We start from the raw sequence: 5,986 nt of genomic DNA, 5'->3' as shown, positions 1-5,986 counted from the left end.
CCATCCCTTTTGAACCTTCCCCGGTTGGGGAAGTTTTAGAGGAGCCTTCCTCGCCACAGAAGCAAACTTCTCCGGCTGGAGAAGTTTGCTTCTCCCAGTATGATGAGTTTGATGCGTTTCTTTTTGAACCTTCCTCCACTGCGGAGGTTCCTTGCGAGCCTTCCTCGCCACAGAAGCAAGCTTCTCCGGCTGGAGAAGTTTGCTTCTCCCAGTATGATGAAATTGATGCGTTCCTTTTTGAACCTTCCCCGGTTGGGGAAGTTTTAGAGGAGCCTTCCTCGCCACAGAAGCAAACTTCTCCGGCTGGAGAAGTTTGCTTCTCCCAATATGGTGATTTTGATGCCATCCCTTTTGAACCTTCCCCGGTTGGGGAAGTTTTAGAGGAGCCTTCCTCGCCACAGAAGCAAACTTCTCCGGCTGGAGAAGTTTGCTTCTCCCAGTATGGTGATTTTGATGCCATCCCTTTTGAACCTTCCCCGGTTGGGGAAGTTTTAGAGGAGCCTTCCTCGCCAGAGATCCAAGCTTCCCCGGCTGGGGAAGCTTGCTTCTCTGAGCACAATGATGTTTGTGCTTTTCCTTTTGGTCCTTCACCGGCTGGTAAGGACCCAGAAGTTGAGTCCGAAAGCTCAACATTTTCTCTGATGAAGACGGCACAAGAAGACTGGACCCATAAAGAGAGCGCTGTCCAGACCGCTGAGACAGGGAACGATTTCTCCAATCTTCCCTCAGAGAAAGCATTAGTTGAGTCTGGAAATTCAAGTGCTGTTTTGTCGAACGCAGCAATATATTGGTGCCACGCGGCAGTTGATACCTGGATCCACGAAGCCATCCAGGAAACTGTCCGAGGGAAGGATTCCTCCAATCTTCCCTCGGAGAAAGAAACAGTTGAGCCTGAGAATTTAAGTGCTGTTTTGACCAAGGCTACACAAACCGATGGGACACAGGCCACCATTGATAGCTGGATCCAGGTACCGATTGCTGCCCAGACCACTGACATAGAGAAGGATTCCTCCTATCTTCCCTCAGGAGAGACTGTCGAGTCTGGAAAGTCAAGTTTAACTTTGACGAGTAAACAACTAGAAGAAGAGAGCACTTTCCAGACCATAGTGGTACAACTTCTGTTACTGTTTTTTTTTGTTTTTAGTTTCTTGTGTATTTCATTTTTATTACGGTTTTGCTTTTACTTTAGTATTTTTTTCTTTGGTTTATTGTTTCTGTACACTGTTTATTCACTTGCTTCTTTTTTCAGTCCGGATTCAGATATGCTTTATTGAGAATTACTACAATTGGTATTTGTTTAAATTGTTGCCCCGCTATAAAAATCCCAGTTTTAGATCATCCTATGTGTTGATGAACTGGACTAAATTGTTCAAAATGGGTAAAACAGCAGTAAGTGTGAACCAAAAGATGAACTGCAGTGTAAAGATTGGAAGGTTATTGAAAGGCAGAACCCTGTGAAAATAAAAACTTCTGAACAAATGGACAGTAAATTATGGGTTAATATGAGTAAATCATTTATATAGAATTGGGAACTGGAACATTAGATGAGTATGTGAATTATTTCCCTCCATGCTGAGAAGGTAGTAAATGTTAAAAAAAAAGCTTCAGCAGGAATATTTTATAAAAAGGAGGTTTTAGAGGGAGAAGAGGAAATCTAAGATCAAATAATTCAGGGTGTTGTGGAAAAGAAGGACATTTGGCCAGAAACTGTCCTGAGAAACAAAACGCCTGAGTATAATTAGAATCAGCTCTGAGTGAACCAGAGTCTGATAATGAGACATCGCATCCCAAATTAGATGAAGTGAATGAAATGGAAATTGATCAAACGAGGGAAGTTTTGCTAAATTTACACGATTTGCTATCAATGGTTAACATTAAGCCTGAAATAACTATTGGTTATTGGGAAAAAGATCTTTTTGTGTGACACTGGTGCATGAGGAGCTACTTGTAGAGAATCAACACTAAACTGTAATAAGACATGATTAAAAGCAACTACAGAAAGAAGAGAGTGTTGCAAATAAAAATAAGCAGGAGGAAGCAACAAGTATGTTTATTTAGACTAGAGAACAATGAAGCACCAGGGAGGAGCTGCAACTCCTGCTCACAGCAGCTTGCAGCAGCTCAGCAGGGGAGAACAGGCAGAAGCTGCAGCGGTGCTGCAACTCCGACCCCCACCAGGTCCAACTGACCACCATATGAAGCCCCCTGGCAAAACACTAGAGCATGATAACAAAGTTACAACTTTAGAAGTAAAGCAACAGAAGACTCCCACATTTTAAAATGAGATGAAACTAAAACATATCTCATGATACAAGAGCCAAATGCTAATGAAGCAGCAGAAGAATTAGGAGTTTCTCTTGAAATCCTTATCAGCTCTTTTTCCTGCCCCTGCAAGAGGTGAGAGGAGGTTCATGAAGGGGGGAGTGGGTTTGTTCTGTGGTCCATCTGACAATAGAGATAACTCAGGCTAGTGGAGTAACCTTAAACATAAACTGTGAAATCTAAAATCACAAAGGATCCAATGAACCTTTTTCCTAAGGAACATAGAAATAGGCTTTTTAACCCTTTGGGTTTTGCTTGGAAACAGGTTATAGGAAGTTGTAGAGAAGTTATTATCATCGCATAACGCAGGATTTTGATGTAGTTTTAGTTTCCTAAATTCAGGAAACAATTTCCTCCATAGAGTGGGTTGTTTAAGTAACAAATGATTGATGAGTAATGAAATAATATGGGAAGTTTGAAATGTTTCACAACTGCAAAGAAAATAATAATTTGGTATTATTATTATTATACCAAACTATAATAATAATAATTATTATTATTATATTTTGGTATAATATATAATAAATTATTATTATTTTTATAAAAAATATTAATAATTAATAATTATTATTAATTATTATTATACCAAACTATAATAATAATAATAATAATAATAATAATTATTATTATTATTATTATTATAATAATTATTATTATTTTTATTAATAATAATTATTAATTATAATAATTTGGTATAATAATAATTCGTTATTGAGTGGACATCCAGAGAGGTTGACAAGCAGTGTTAAGGTGCCAACCTGAACATTATCCAACTTAATACATCAATTTAGGCTTTGATGAGAAGAGAGCTGCTGGTTTGGTTCCACGGATCCAGAACTGGATCAATAAAACTTAGGAATGCACTTTAAAGGGTTCTTTCTCTTTAAAGGGTTCTTTCTCTTTAAAGGGTTCTTTCTCGTTAAAAGGTTCTTTCCCTTTAAAGGGTTCTTTGAAATGCAAAGTTAAGTGACATTTTAATATTTTAAGCTGCTTTAGTAGATGTAACTAAATTGATGAAAGTAAATGAAAGTAATATTTTCTAGACTAAAGTTTAGAACCTTTTAATCGTCTTTAATCTGCTCATCTCCTGAAACGACCGTGATTCTTGGTGACCAAAATGTGAAAACATGAATAGTTTGATTAAAAGTAGAACCAGTCAGATTAGAAAGAACACAGCTTTATTTGCTCTCAGTATGAACATCAGTTTAATCATAATTAAACGTATTGAGAAGCTAAAAACAACAGATCGTTAATGCACTTCAACTCTGTAAGAACATCAGCCACATTTTTTTTTTAAATTAGAAATGTTCCAAGTATAGTGTCCTGTCCTTTCCGTACCAAAAGACGGAATATGAAGATCCCATTGGGTTACCACCTGTCCTCAGTCTCTCACCTTGGACGTGGTGTGAGGATCCTGGACTGTCATCCCCCGTCCTCAGTCCCTCAACACCGACGCACTTTGAAGATCCCATTCTGTCACCCCTCGTTTTCAGTCCTTCACCATCAACATACTTTGAAAATTCAACTTTGTCATACCCTGACTTCTTTTTCTGGATGGGGACTGAAGAGGACACAGAAGAGGAAGCAATACCTTCAACATCTAGCGGAATTACAGCAAGACAGAGTTCCAGACACGTGTTTTTTAGACCTCACTACGTCTTGTCAAGTGACTCTGATTAGATTGGGATCTGTAAAAACTGAAGACCTATTTGGGAAGTCACATTAGGACATCATCATTTCTCTCATGTTTTTTATTAAAGCCATTGGGTAAAGCCTTAGGTAGCGCCTTGCACCGGGGCTTTTCTTTGTTCCGCTGCTAGATTTAATATTTTAGATGTTAAGGTTTCTGGCAGCACATCAAACTCGTTTTGAGCGTCAGGCGAGTCTGGTTTACATTCAAAGTCTATGTGGAGTGTTGGACGCGCAAGACTCTCCAAACGCGCCACATCGGCCCTCAACGCTCCTCCACATAGACTTTGAATGTAAATCAGATGTGCCTGACCCTCAAAACGTGTTTGGTGTGAACGCACCACTGTATGTCCAGTGTCATATTAGTTCCATCATATTAGGACCAAAGCCTGATCCTAATATGATGGACTCATTGCTTTGAGTCAAGGGTAATGTTTAGAAGTAAGATGTGTTTAGTTAAAGTTAGGGTTAGGAATAGACTAGTATTGTTTAGGGTTAGGGTGCATGTTTATGTCTGTTAATTCTAAGATGGAGCGGCACTGAAAGCAGCTCTTTAAACCATTCAGACTACGAACACAACAGAGACACAATCCAAACTGATGACAAATACTCACCACAAGGTTTGGATTTGGATTTGTATCCCCTTTTGAATAGGTGATTATGCTCTACTTTGTGTTGCATTCATGAAAACCTTATTAAATGCATGGAAATATATGGTTTTAAGGTTTAAGGTCCTTAATTTGAGAAATAAAGGGAAAATGAAGCAGAAGGCAAACATGAGGCAGTTGAATGGCGACGACGTTGAACCACAAACCTCAGGAATCAAAACGTAACTCGAAGTTTGGCCAAGAAATAATGAACGGTGAATCAAACATGGCTACTTTGAAAAAAAAAACAACAAAAAAAAATACATGGTGGATTATCCAGTGAGGTGGACAAACCACAAACCGTTCAAATCTGAGCCACATTTTCCCCGTAGAGGAGTTTTGGAAACAGCATGGCTCTACGTCATAATATTTTTTCCATGTGACTGTAAATGTGAAACGAAAACTCACATATTGAACCTAGATTGTGAAAAGACAAACTTGATTTGATTTTAGGACCTGACACTTTTTTCCCCCTGTCAATTAAAAGTAGCTGTATGACTTAGTATCCTCTCGTTTGTTCTTTGTTTTTGTTTTTTTCTGTAAAAATCAAATCCAGCAATCTTTTCCTTCAACAGTCATTCAATAGCAATTCGTTTTTTATTTCAGTTAGGAGAAGCTTTTTTTTAATGTAAGCTTACAGGCAGTAATTAAACTTTGCAAGCTGTTTGCTTTTGCCAGCAAGTGTGTGGGTGTGTGTGGGTTTTACTGAAATGAATGTACTTCAAAATAAATCCCTTGGACCGACAGAAGTGCCTGTGTGTGAATATCTTCCTGCTGCACCTGGCTCTGAAAGCAGTGTGCAGGTGTTTGATGCTTCACAGCCGACACCTGCACATTTCTAGGCTGACATTGGTTGATATTTGCGTTCAGCTGGTTTTCTTCATGGGCGTGAAACTTCTAAAAAAAAAAAAAAAAAGAAAGGAAAAACAAGTAAAATAAAAAAAACATAAAAACAGATTGTTATAAAGACTTGCAGGTAAACTTAAAGAGAAGCGAAAATCTTTACTTGCACTAAATAGAATTTTTGTTGTCTTTAAATTCACACGTTTTCGTCTTTCAACGGTAAACGGCAAAAACCAACCGTATGTGCTTGACATTGATGTAATTAAAGTGAAGTGAATATCATTTTTGTCTTTGCCCAGACAGACTTTCAGCAGTAACATCTCCACCAGATTCACAGGGAGTGGCTGAGTAACCACAAGGTGAACACCTCGCACCTCGTCCTTGTCTCTGTGCTGTTTCGTCCCGTGGAGGTGGGACCGAGCTGGTGACTAACCGCCTGAGCTGGTCAGAGGTGAGGTTTCCTCTCTTTGCTCCCGTGTAAACTC

Source organism: Xiphophorus maculatus, chromosome 7 (assembly GCF_002775205.1).
Source record: "Xiphophorus maculatus strain JP 163 A chromosome 7, X_maculatus-5.0-male, whole genome shotgun sequence".
In the NCBI taxonomy this organism is placed as follows: Eukaryota; Metazoa; Chordata; class Actinopteri; order Cyprinodontiformes; family Poeciliidae; genus Xiphophorus; species Xiphophorus maculatus.
This window is presented reverse-complemented; position numbering follows the sequence as displayed.